The 14127-nt window shown below is 43.5% G+C and overlaps 1 pseudogene; it reads right to left on the bottom strand.

Moving 5' to 3' along the window:
- Positions 1-9029: 9029 nt before the first annotated feature.
- Positions 9030-13828, bottom strand: LOC120300049 (annotated as a pseudogene).
- Between the last annotated feature and the right edge of the window lie 299 nt (positions 13829-14127).

Here is a 14127-nt window from a genome sequence, read left to right on the forward strand (position 1 = left end):
TTGAAGTCCACAAGTCATAAGGGGAGCCATAGTTCCCCACCTCCGCTCTAGAAGCAGCTGCACTTTTGGGGTTGCGACCATCAGGAAAATGAGGAGCAGAGCTACAACGTCTTTGCGCCCATTCTTCCGATGCTGCTCTAACCTCCCCATCACCGATTCCAGCATCTTGGTGGCCTGTTCTACAGGTGAAAGTCACTTTGAGGAAGCTGCTGCTTCATCAGCCTCATTGTGGTGAGAAGCTGGGAGCTCGCAGCTGGCCAGGGAGAGGAGCCCGGCTGCTCCAGGCGTTGCTTCCATCCTCAGAGGGGGTTCCCTGGCAGTGCCTACCCTTGGGAAGTGTACAGGAAGGTCCAGTGCTAAGGTTGCCTCCACCCGGACGTGGAGACGCGCCTGTCCAGGTCTTTCGGTCACAGGCTGCATCCTCCTGGCCATTAGCACATCAGTTTTGGGGATGCGTAGAGTTGGGAGGGAAAAAACCTGGAAAATTAGGAAAAAAGAGTTCTGCCCCCCCTTTTTTTTCCAAAAACCATATTTTAATAATGGGGGGAAATGTTCTCCCTCCCCCAATTTTTCCAGTATTTTTCCAGGCCTTCCCATCTCCAGGGGTGAAGAAGGTTGGAGTCCCGTGGATGCGGTGGCAGCAAGAGGAGGAGGCCGGGGTCCTTTGGGAGGTTTGGACCACAAACAACCACAGTTCTGGTTCTGTTGATGGGGAACCTGCCTTGCCTTCCCCGGGCATCCGTCAAGGAAGGGGCTCATGCAGACAGTCCTCCTTTCCTTGGTCGCCTCCCCTTTTTCTTCTTGGCACCCCACCCCCCAACTACTACAAAAAAGGGGGCTCCAGGAGGGAGGGAGGGAGGGAGGGAGGGGGTGGAGGAGGTCGGTTTGGGTGAAATCTCCCTTCTCAATTTGTCCTGGGCAGAAGAAGTTCTCTCCATTCAGACCAAGCCCTTTGTGGCCTCACCCAAAGAATTTTCTCTGTAATACAGGTAGTCCTCGACTTAATGACCACAGCTGAGCCCAAAATTTATGTTGCACAAGTGAGAAATTTGTTAAGTGAATTTTGCCCCATGTTATGACTTTTCTTGCCACATTTGTTAGTGGATCACTGCAGTTGTTAAATTAGTAAAATTAGTTAAGTTGGTAACACTGTTGTTAAGCGAATCTGGCTTCCCCCATTGACTTGGCTTATCAGAAGATCACAAAAGATGATCATGTGACCCCAGGACACTGTAGCCGGAATAAATAGGAAGCAGTTGTCAAGCACTGGTACGTACATTGCATGACTGGAGAAGCTGCAACGGTCATAAGTATGAAAAATGCTGTTGTAACTTTGAACATTCATTAAATGAACTGTTGTAAGTCGAGGGCTTCTGGTAGCAAAAGAAAACTGTTTAAAAAGAATGTGCACCCAAGCAGACTTAATGCAAAAGGTAACCTTGCAGACAAATGACACTATTACACAAGTTTAATAAACCATCATCATCATTAGTTGGGTGACAATATTGGCCCAGATAGCTTGTCTTGTCTTTTCATCATAGATTAGCACCTATATGAAGATTAGGAACGTTGGCAAGAAGGTTGGAGTACATCAGATTCAGGCATCAAGGTCCTTTTTCTCCCCTTGCGTTTGCTAAAACAGCTTGAATTTCTAACAGCAGAATTCTCACAAAAGCTGGGGTAGCCTTGAAATGGAATGGGGCAGTAACTATGGTTTGGTGAATGGTGGGAAGCCACTGTTTTATCATGTCAGTCACAAGTGAAGCCCTCATACAATTGTTTTCTTTGTGAGAACACAACATCTGTTTTGTATCTGAGCATAGGCTGCTGTTGAACCCAGCTAATGTGTATAAATCTTCAGTACTTAATACTACAGTAAGGGGCACACTGTATCACATGTGGCATGTCATTTTTGTTATTGTTTTCCTGTCTGCAGGCAAGATATCTTTGTTCCTTTCATTCTCCTCCCTAATCATTTTAGGAAAGGTGCTCTTCTCTTATGTAAAGTGTCATGAAGTCTCAATTAAAGGGACACAACTAGCAATTTAATGAAAACTTATGCTTTCTTCCCATTATTCAATTGAAATATTTTAGGAGCTGCTTAGAAATTATCACTTTGGTAGGTACACGTTTCTTTCCAACTGCATCTAGATTGTTATCAGAAGGTTTTTTAAAACGGAGAGGCATATTAATGTATTAGATTAAAATAGCTGTTGGTCACTGGTAAGGATATCAAGGCTTTTTTCTATTTAGCAGAAAGAAGTTCCAGACATATTTCTATAGCTGATGTGAGCAGAAGATTTAATTTGATTCACTGATTGCAGCTAGGAGACTCAGATTGTACCAGGAGTCCTTGACAGGCAACTCAGTTGTTAAACAAAACTGTTACTAAGTCCAATCACATGACCACAAATGTGCCTGGCTGAGGACTTCTGGGAGTTGAAGTCCACAAGTCATAAAAGGGCCAAGTTTGAAGATCCCTGCTTCATAGTGTCCAAAGAATACTATCCCAAACATCTGGGTGAGGACAAAGGATGGGAAAGATTTCCAAAACGTGACTCACAAGGAAGCCAAGTAAAAGGGCAGCTCTTACGGCCCCTTCCCCTATTCCTCTGTCCTTTGGAATGCTCACTCCAGCACTGAGATAATTGGAAAAGAATTAATGTTGGTATTTACATTCATTACAGAGGAAGGGATTACAAGAGAGTAAGAAGGCATACAATAGGGAGTAGACAATGATTTGTGAGCAGGGTTCTACTTAGAATAAAATATCTAGGCAATCCTGTATTAAATTCTTTGGGGAATAAAATTGCCATGGGGAAACCTGATCTTTTTCCTAAGGAAATGTCTTCTAATAGTTGACATTTTGAAGCACCAGGATATATCAATTTCCTGATTTCATATCTATTTTCAGAAAATGTCTGAATCCGTAAGAAGCAAGATAGAGAACTACAAAACAGCTCCATGTGACTGTAGGTTCCCCAATCAAAATCAAACATGGGGCTGCTGGCAGAACTACCTTAATTAGTATAATTGATGCATGTGAATGTTGGCGTCTCTGCATTATGGATCAGAAAGATTGTATTCAAAATATTTCTTGACCCTCTCTTAATTGAGAAGCATCATTGTATGGAAGAGTTACAGTTCTAAAGGGATAACTCTTTTTGAGAAATGGTGATCAAAGGAATTATGTACTTGTGAGTCCTTTGAAGCAGTTCAGAAGAAAGGCCCTGACCCCACCCCCGAAAAAATAATCATACCCCACTTAACTGATGTATCTGAACCAGCTTTTGCATAGCCTCTTCTGTGGATAACATCTCTCCTCAACTCTCCAAAATTTGCTTAGGTCAGTGGTTCTCAACCTTCCTAATGCTGCAACCCTTTAATACAGTTTCTCATGTTGTGGTGACCCCTAACCCTCCATCCAGCTGGCCGGGGAGGGGGGGCAGGAGGGCCGCTCCGCCGGCTCTGCCCAGCCTGGTTGGAGAAGCACCATTCCTCTCCCTCTTTCTCTGTTTCCTCTCTCTTTCTTTTCTCTCTTTCTTTTTCTCTTTCCTTACTCTCTTTCTCTCTCTGTCAGAATCCAATTATATTTCATCTTTAATTATCAAATATAGAAACTCCCAATTCTGCCTTCTCTGGATTCTGCCATAAGAGGGAGAGAAGGGGGAGAACAAAGGGGCTTTATGGCCCTCACTTCCTTCAGTAGACTTCTAGGGAGCTGAATGTGTTTATTGCAACTTCAAAGAGAGACTTTGAATGTAAATAGCATCAAAGAACTTTACCATCACAAAAGAGAGCTAATTACCTTTCATGTAGTTATCTGAAGTCTCCATACAGACGAAAGAAAGGAGCAAGGGGTGGAATTGTGATGCCTGAAACTATCACTGGAAGGGGGGGTGATTGGGTGGGACTGCTGGGGAACCCCTTAAAACCTTGAATGGGAGAGCTTGGACCCCAAGTCCTGTCTAGCATGCCTGCAACCACTTCTTCTTAATAAAGGATTCCTGTTGGAAGAATTATTCCAAGAGTTCTGTCTTCTTAAGATGCAAAGTGGGGTGGGTCCTTACCTTAGACAGGACTTGCAAAATTAATCCACCTGGAAGGGAGATCCTTGCCGGGGGATTTTGCAAAAATTTACCATGTCAGACAATGGAGCAAGAGAGGGGGAAAACTCCCTGGAAAGAGAGCCGCTGACCCAGTTGGAACCTTGCCAGATGTTGGGATCCGAGAGGTCAGATTCCTCGGGAGAAGAAGTGGTGGAGACACGGGACCACAAGCCTCGCTGGTCAATGGGCGTTGGAAAGAAAAGTGAGTGGGGAAAGGAATCAAGAAAGGTGACCCTGAGACGGGGGACCAAGCAACCAGAATGGAAGCAGGAGATGGAGAAATCCCTGCACGCAAGTGAAGAGGGAGGAAGCTGGGCACCGTACTCAGACTGGATCCTAGAGAAAGCTATTGACCTGATGAAGAGAACTCTCAGCTTCCTAGGAGAGGAGAATACTGAGCCCTACGGCCGCCCCAGCTCCTGGAGCCGCAAAGGGAGAGACACCGAGGGGGACGTGGAACCTGCAACCCCAGGGACATCTACTGATCCAGGAGCCCCCACCCCCTACCGGACCACAGATGGCAATCTGGACGGAAGACACTACCACCCACAACGGAGGCACCGATCCATTCCAAGATGTCCACCATTGGAGGTGAAATTCAAAGGGGAACCAACACGCTTGTGGTTTTTCCTAACCCAAGTCCTCAGCTACATGGAGGAATATGGGCAGGACATTCCCAGCGACAAAGCTCGCATCTGGATCGTGCAATCTGCCCTGGATGGACCGGCTGCAGATTGGGTGGTGAACTTGCATGACTCCAATGCCCCAGAACTCAGTAACTTCAACCGTTTCATGTCCTCTTTGAGAAGACGATTTGAAGACCCCCTGGCTGATCGCAAAGCCCGTGAAAGGATAACAACGATGAGGCAAGGCAAACGCCCAGTGGCTGAGTATACACAAGAATTCCGGGCCATTGCCAGCAAACTGAATTGGCCAGAAGACATCCTCCTTGGCCATTTCAAAGACGGACTAAACTATGATCTATATGATGCTTGCCTGCCCCGAGGGGACCCACATCAACTTGAGGAATGGTACGTCTTGGCAGAGGAAGCAGAGATCGACATATTGAAGAGGCACCGCCGAGGAAAACAATGGAGCCGCCCCCCCGCCTGAGCTGACACACCAACCGGTGAAATCATCGGATACAGCCAAGAAGCAAATGGGGTGTTTCAAGAGCGGAAGAGAAGGGCATCGAGCTGTAGAATGCCGCTCAAAGGCCCCCCAGCACAACCCAGACAGATCCCCAATCAACAAACCCGGAAAGTCTTCAGCTAAGCCAAAAGAGATGGCCATGAGAATGATGGAAATTGCAGAACCCCCCACTTCTGCTCACCAAGGGGAAAGAACTCCAGCCTACACCACAGGGCCGGTGGATGCCTCAGATGACAGCTCGGAGGGCGAACCCCTGGTAAGTGGATGCATCACACCCATCCTCAAAACAGTGACTATATTAATCCCCCCCATGCCCGAAGCTGTGAAGGTGAAAGCCTTAATAGACTCTGGCTGCACCCGCTGCCTCATTAGCCCAACACTAGTGGGGAATCTGGGCATCCCATCCAGGAGACTGGAACAACCAATCTCATTTGGCCAGTTAGATGGATCCATAGCAGGGGGGGTGCCAGCTACCCTAGCCACTCTGCCAATACACCTCTCCCTGGGCAACCATGAAGAGGACATAACGTTTGTGGTGACCCCAGGTATGGAATGCCCAATGATTCTAGGGATGGAATGGTTGAAAAAATGGAACCCCTGGGTAAATTGGAGGACGACAGAAATCAAATTCCCGAAGGGGGACCCTATGGACTTAAAACCCCAAGGGAGGCTACCAGAATCAAGAATAGAAAAAGCATCCATAGGAGAGGAAAAAAGATTAACAGAAATACCAGAGGAATATAAGGACCTTGCTGAAGTCTTCAGTGAGGAGAGGGCGAATGAGCTTCCCCCCCACCGACCCACAGACTGTACCATTGAATTCAAGCCTGGGGCAAAACTCCCAAAGCCCAGATTATACTCCATGAGCCCAAAGGAGAAGGAGGAAATGGAAAGATTTATAAAAAAAAACCCTAGAGAGAGGTTTCATTGAGCCAGCCAAGCCTAAAGTGGCTGCCCCAGTCCTTTTTAGAGAGAAGAAGGATGGCTCTTTACGTTTATGTGTGGATTATAGGGCCCTGAATACAATCAGTGAAAGCAACCTATACCCGCTGCCCCTCATGAAAGACATGCTGTCACACCTATTGAAAGGGAAAATTTTTTCTAAACTAGACCTAAGGGAAGCTTACTATCGCGTGAGAATCAAGGAAGGGGACGAATGGAAGACTGCATTTAACTGCCCCATGGGGTGCTATCAATTCAAAGTCTTGCCATTTGGATTACAAGGGGGCCCTGCAGTCTTTATGCAATTAATCAATGACGTTCTAAGGGAGCACCTGTTTAAGGGGGTCCTTGTTTACTTGGACGACATTCTTATCTTTACTGAAACAAAAGAAGAACACGTCAAACTTGTCAGAGCGGTTTTAAAGAAGCTGCGAGCCGCTCACCTATATGCCAAACTCTCAAAATGCGAATTCCACCAGGAAAGGATAGACTACCTAGGCTATCGCAGATCCCCACAGGTCATTGAAATGGACCCAGAGAAGGTCAAAGCAGTATTAGATTGGCCGCCACCCCGCACAAGAAAGCAACTACAAAGTTTCCTGGGCTTTGCAAACTTTTACCGCCAATTCATCCCCTCATTTGCCCAGATAGCCTTGCCCCTCACTAACTTACTAAAAATGAAGGGAGCATCCTCAGTAAAACCTAGCCAGCCACTAACATGGACAATGGAGTGCCAAGCAGCGTTTGAGAGACTAAAGAGACTTTTTTCTGCCGAACCAGTACTAAGGCACCCAGATATGGACAAGCCCTTCATAATACAGGCAGATGCAAGTGATGTGGCAGTGGGGGCTGTGCTATTACAAGAAAATGATGATGCAGTATTGCAACCCTGTGCATATACATCCAAGAAACTCACGGAAACAGAACAGCGCTGGCCCGTATGGGAGAAGGAGGCTTATGGGATACGTTGGGCATTACTCACGTGGCAACAGTTCCTGGAAGGCAACAAAATCCCCTTCCAGGTGTGGACCGATCACAAAAATTTAGAAGCCCTGAAAATGTCCAGGAAACTCAATCCCAAACAAGCCCGCTGGTCTCAGCATTTTCACCAGTTCCAGTTTAAGCTCAAACATTTACCAGGGAGAAAGAACTTCCTGGCAGATGCTCTATCTCGCATGCCTCAATATAACAGCGCACGAACCACAGACTCTAGACCAATAATGGCAGAGTCACAACTGGCAGCACCAGTAACCACAAGAACCCAAGCCAAATTAAAACCACACGGGACAGCCAAACTGGAATTGAATTCAGAAAAAGTTTGGAAACAGATGAATGGTTCCAGAAAAACAAAAATGTGTGCACAATGAGAGACGGGTTGCCTTGGGTAGGGGAAAAGTTATATATACCAACAACCCAAAGAATCACGTTCATGCAGCTTTGCCATGACACAAAATCAGCAGGGCATTTTGGATTTGTAAAAACTTTACACTTAATTAAACGGCAATTTTGGTGGCCATCAATAAAAAAGGACATAGAAAGTTATGTTGCCAGCTGCCCAACCTGTGCATCGGCAAAGAGGTTGCAAGGGAAGTCGCCAGGGCTATTACAACCAGTGGCAAGTCCCTCAGCCCCCTGGAGGGAAATAGCCATGGATTTTATAGTGGAATTGCCAGAAAGCAATGGGAATACTGTTATCTGGACAGTCACGGACCTATTTTCCAAACAGGTGCACTTTATCCCTTGCCAAAAAATTCCCACTGCAAAGGCCTTAGCAAAACTTTTCATCCAGCACATTTACAGATTGCACGGGGCACCCCAACGCATCATCTCTGATAGGGGAGTGCAATTTACGTCTGCATTTTGGAAGGAATTTTTATCCCTCTTAGGGACCACTCAGGGACTGACATCTAGCCATCATCCACAAGGGGATGGACAAACGGAACGGTGCCATTCGGTACTTGAGCAATATTTGAGATGTTTTTTAAATTTCCAACAGAGTGATTGGACGGACTTACTTCCTTTTGCAGAAGTTGCCTACAATAATGCAGTCCACTCCAGCACAGGCTACACTCCTTTTCAAATAGCCAACGGTCAAAGTTTCAACCCTATGCCAGAGTTAACCCCAAAAGAACCAACGATCCCTTCACTGAAAGAATGGATGGAAAACCTACAAAACACCTGGCCAATAGTCAGAAAATCACTAGATGAAGCTAGGCGGGCATACAAAGCACAAGCCGATAAAAAAAGGGTTGAGCCTACACCATTCATTATAGGAGAAATGGTGTACTTATCTACAAAATACCTAAAGTCCCTACAGCCCTGTAAAAAACTTGGACCAAAATATATAGGACCTTTTCCAATTAAAAGAATCATAAATCCAGTAACAGTAGAATTAGAATTACCCAAAAATCTCAGGCAAATACACCCAATTTTTCATTGCAGCTTGCTGAAAATAGAGCATCAGTCACCTCTACGGCCAAAAATCCCCCCCCCACCACCACCAATCATGGTGGAGGGTGAACAACACTTCGAAATAAAGGAAATCCTTGACTCTAGGAGATATCATGGAGCAACTCAGTACCTAGTTGCCTGGAAACACCTCCCTGCCTCACAAAACAAGTGGGTCCATAAACGTCATGTCAGAGCCCCGAAGCTATTGAAGAAGTTTCACACAGAGTATCCAATTCTTGTGATTTTTTTTCCCCACCAGGATTAAATCATGTTTCCTTGTTTTGTTAAGTTCCATGTTTATGACTCGATTCTCAATTTTGTATCCATTTTTATCTGTTTTATCTGCTCCTTCTCTGTTGTTGTTTTCTGTTAACTTAGAGTTAACTTGGGAATATATTCCAATGTAATTGGATATGGTTAGGGATATAGAAGAGATGTACTAATATGTTACATTTTCTCCTAACTTTTTCAAAAGTTTTCACTGGGGGCAAGTCACAGTTGTATTTCCTGCAACAATGCTTTGGATCCAGTCAATGTAATCAAAGACCTTGGTGTAGAAGCCAGGCTTAAGACTTTGGCCACAAGGATGCCCCCCCTCCCAGATACAATGCCCTGGATTTGTCCCTTACAGATAAGGGGTCCCCCAGAGTCACCCTGTTGAGAAAAATAAACATGAAACATTACTACCGTATCTATGAATGGGAAGTGGAGCAAACAATTCCCTCCTATCATCCATTCACATATAGCCCCCAATGTTTCACTTCCATGTTCCCCAATCCAGGATCCTTGTAGAAGAATTTAACTCCTTGTGTTCCCCCACCAGAATCACCAGTATTGGGAAGACTGGAAATCTAGACATCTAGAAGGCACTTGAGTTAGAAAAAGCCATAACTTTGTATGTTTCTACAAGATGCCTTCAAGGCTAGATCTCTGTCATAGCTTTGAAATTTGGCATTATTTCTTTAGGAGTCTGTCTTAAAACGGATCATCTTACCACACATGCATCTTTGCCTCCTTGCAGGATACCTGCACACAATGTTCTGCTTGTTGCTGGCAACCCTGCGTAAGCTTTTCGACATAGTGCATTACGGACTATGTTAACGTTAGCACAATGAGGGAAAGCAGGCAAAGTCACTGAAAAAAATAAAAAATAGGCAAAATTCTACCTTTCACAATTTTACCACCTAGATGCATAGAGCTATAATTTCCACTGTCTCCAAACAGTGGAGCTGATCTCATTGCCTGGAATAGGAAGTATTGTCTTTCAAAGTTGTTCAAAGGGACTCCTGGGAAAAACAGTTTTACTTAAATGTTTTTTGTCAAGTTATGAGCCGAGGTGGCGCAGCAGTTAGAGTGCAGTACTGCAGGCCACTTTAGCTGACTGTGTTCAGCAGGTCAGCAGTTCAAATCTCACCGGCTCAAGGTTGACTCAGCCTTCCATCCTTCCGGGGTAGGTAAAATGAGGACCCAGATTGTTGGGGGCAATGTAAATATATATATACATTGCTTACTGGTGTACACCGCTTAGAGAGTGCTTGCACTTAAAGCGGTATATAAGTCTCATAAATAAAATAAAATAAAATAAAATAAATATTAATAGGTCTTAAATCAGCTGATGGACATTTGAAGACTTCTCAAATTTCCCCAGTACTCTATGCAAAGATTGCCTTGTTGGAAAAGTGGGGCTTTTGCTAGTTCAAAAGTCACAGAACTGATCTCGCATCCCCTGGAGATGACCTAGAATGGGGGTCTCCAAACTTGGCCACTTCAAGACTTGTGAACTTCCACTCCCAAAATTCCTCAGCCAGCATACTGAAACTTCTATATCTAAAGATGAAGGAGACCCATACGTTTGTATTGTGTACAAGAACAAAAAGCCAGGAATCTTGTCCAAAAGATCCCTTGGGTAGGACAGATGAGGTGAAAATAAGTCTTAGGAAACAAAGGAAAAATTTCATCTGAATCAGACAAACCTGGGCTTGAGAATATGGAATAAACCCCAATCCCAGTTAATCAACAAATCAAGAACTTTTGAGGATAAAAAGGGGTCCTAAAGCTCACCCACTCTTTGAGTCATTTTGGATCCACAACTTAAGAGTTTCCGTCCCTCTGCCTGGCAGCCTAATTGTGAAGGATGTATCTAAACATGGATGGGTGCATGTGTGGGTATGAGAAAGAGCAAATTTATATCGCAAGCAGTAAAGTTTTTCTGTTACTTAAAATTCACTGGGTCTCCATGTATTAAAAAAAAACCTGTGGTACTTCAGTGGTTAATTGAAAATTATTTTTGTGAGTCCTTAATTATTTCCCAGCTCTTGAACAAGGCTGTGTGACTTGTCTGCTCTAGTCACACCTATTTGGTAGAAACCTAGGTAGAAAACAAGATGGGCTTACAAGATCTACCTATCTTGGCAGGATTGAATGTGTGGATGACCATAAGCCACAGCTGAGAGCGCACATAACACTTCTACGGCCTTACTAGCAATAGCAACAGCACTTAGACTATACACTGCACTGTCTGGGTGATTTACAGCATCCACATATTGCCCTCAACAATCTGAGTCCTCCTTTTATCAACCTCAAAAGGATGGAAGGCTGAGTCAGCCTTGAGCCCCGTCAGGATCGAATTCCAGGCTGGAAGCAGAGATAGTCTGCAATACTGCATTCTAACTGCTGCACCACCAGGACTTAAAAGGAAGACGTCCTCTGCAACCATCCACAGAGATTTTATATCCATCCAAGGATAGGCCATGTTTTTGAGTTCATATTTTGAGAGCAAGGGGTAAATATACTCTGAAAACATCATCCGCGGGAAACTTCTCCATTTCCAAAACGGCCAAGGCTATTCACAAAACACCCCATTATTAAAGGTAATGAAGCCAGGCAAGACTGCCTTGCTAATGGGACTTTTCTTATTCCCAACAGCTCTGCTATAAATAAACCTGATCCTTTAGGGTTTTTTTTTTTTTTTTTTAGCTATACAGCATGCCAGTTCCTTACTTATTTCTTTTATTCCAAGGACCTTGTGGGTGTGGAACTGATGAAGAAATGGAATCTTAGGGAATCCCATTGTCCATCCACATTCCAATATTCATGGTTGACATAGTGAGACCCTAGACCAAGTTGGTGTTACATCAAAAGCTGGGTCTGAGAGTATAGACAGAGATCCCTACCATTAGGAGATGTGATTGCGCCCCATCCCATAATATGGCAAACTGAGCCCACACTGGGAGGGTTTGAAGGCAAGCTTAGAGGCACGATATGTGTACTGTTGTTAACAGGACTGTCCAGCCTGATCAACATGATGTCCTTGTCCTTTTTGTCATCTTTTTTCCTATTGGGACAAATGAACTTCTCCTTTGCGACTCTTTTCTGCACATCCTTATTTGGTACCTCTAGGCTATGCATACCAAGGAATATGAGCATATTTCCCCTACAAGAAAAACAACAAGAAATTAACAACAACAAATTAAAGTAAACTCTATATTACTTGGGATGGTCCTTGACCCTCAACCAGGATTGTTAGCACCTGAATCCTGGAAGAGTTACAGTCAATGTCCTAGAGATCTGGGTACGCTCAAGAAATTTGTTCAAGGTGATTGAATAAGCTATTTCCATAATTTATGTAAAATCTTGAAGCATGAATTCACCTGTGTGCTGTTTAGTACTCAGAAATTATTCAGGTAATGTTCCAGATTTTGTTATTCTTGTTATTATTATATCCCAGAAAAAAGGAAAGATATGAATACTGTGGTGAAGAAGATGGAAATTCAACCATAAATATAAACAGCATTGCTCATGATATGATTGTGAGGAGCAATAGCAGTAACAGCAGAACACTCATTCAAAATGCACAGAGAAGTCACTAAAAACTAGCAGAAACATTATAAAAAAATCTGGATATCTAAACACGATCTCCCTCAATCCTTCCACATTCTGTAATGCCCTCACTTGTCGCAGTGTGCAGCGGTCAGCACCCATTCCTTGTTGATCAAAGTCCCACCACAGGAACCATCGCTAGTGATATAAACGAGTGCAAGGGAACAATGTTCATTTATGTTACATTCATCACCTCCAATGACCAATTCAGAAGACTTTTGTCCTGCAAAGAAACCAAAAACGTTCAGTGTTTGGCTGTGGAGTAGAACAGAATCACTTTTATTGGTAGTGTTTGTATCAGTACACTAATTTTGGAGGGTAAGAGATGACTGTGGGACACACAGCATCAAACCAGTTGAATAAAATGGATTATTTGCAAATCATATATATGCCTACGTCCATGTAGATAAACTACCTGTGAATCTTAAGTGATGTGTGTGTGTGTGTGTATGTGTGTGTGTGTGTGTGTACACACTAATTTTGAAGGGTAAGAGATGACTGTGGGACACACAGCATCAAACCAGTAGAATAAAATGGATTATTTGCATATATGCCTATGCCCATGTAGGTAAACTACCTGAGAATCTTAAGTGATCAATATATATATGTGTGTATATATATATTGGCAGTAAAATCCCTAAATACCGGTTTTGATATTTGTTTCAGAAGCATGCTCTATAATGAAGCAAATCTAACAGAATGGGAGCTAGGTTAAATCCAACAGATTTATTTTACCAGTTTGGACAAAAATTTAATGGCCATCTCATACAACATTTTTTAAAGACCACCTTCACATTGAAAACCTCTCCCCAACTTTTTTCTCAATACATCTTATATTAATTAATAAGTTATCTTTCTCTATTGAAATCAGTTGCCAAATAAATAGAAACACGAAAGGAAGCTGACTATATTTGGGATTATATATTTTTAATTGGCTAGTTTTGCTGATATGAATAAATGTATCAATTCATACTATATTAAAAATACAGCAATGGTCTTCCCCATTTCCACAAACCGGGCCTTCTTCACCCACTCTCTACTTGTGACCTGCTTGTACACCTACAATTAAAAATTACATGCAAGTTTACTCCTGTAATTGGAGGTTTAAACCGAAAAAGACACCTAAAGCTCCGTTCACCCTTGACTCCATTGTCCAGGCTCTTACCGTAAGAAAGCTATAGTATCAGAAGGGTTGCTAGCACTCTGATCAGCACCACAGCTTCAACTCTGCATGGCAAGCTGTTTGCCTGGAATTTAGAAATGGGAACAATTTTGGCAAGAATGCACAGTTCAAAATATTTGATTAATCACTTTATTCTCTTCCACTCTGAGGCAGAAGGACAGATGTGGAAAAAAATGCCAGTTTCTCAACTGTAAGATCCCAGTCCCTTACTTAAACTTGAGATACCGTATCAATATAATCAGATAACCAAAGCGGAGACTTCTTGATCAAGCAGCACTTTATTTGATCAAATTAAGCAGCTGGGTGGCCAACAATCTGGAACACTGACAGAGTTATGGCCAGAAGTGTCCCGTCTTAGAAAGTTGGTAGCATTGCTTTATTAACTTTGTTAGCCAATTAAAATCCGACAAC

This window comes from Crotalus tigris, unplaced genomic scaffold (assembly GCF_016545835.1).
Source record: "Crotalus tigris isolate CLP2741 ecotype Arizona unplaced genomic scaffold, ASM1654583v1 scf7180000024338.4412243, whole genome shotgun sequence".
NCBI classification, from domain to species: domain Eukaryota; kingdom Metazoa; phylum Chordata; class Lepidosauria; order Squamata; family Viperidae; genus Crotalus; species Crotalus tigris.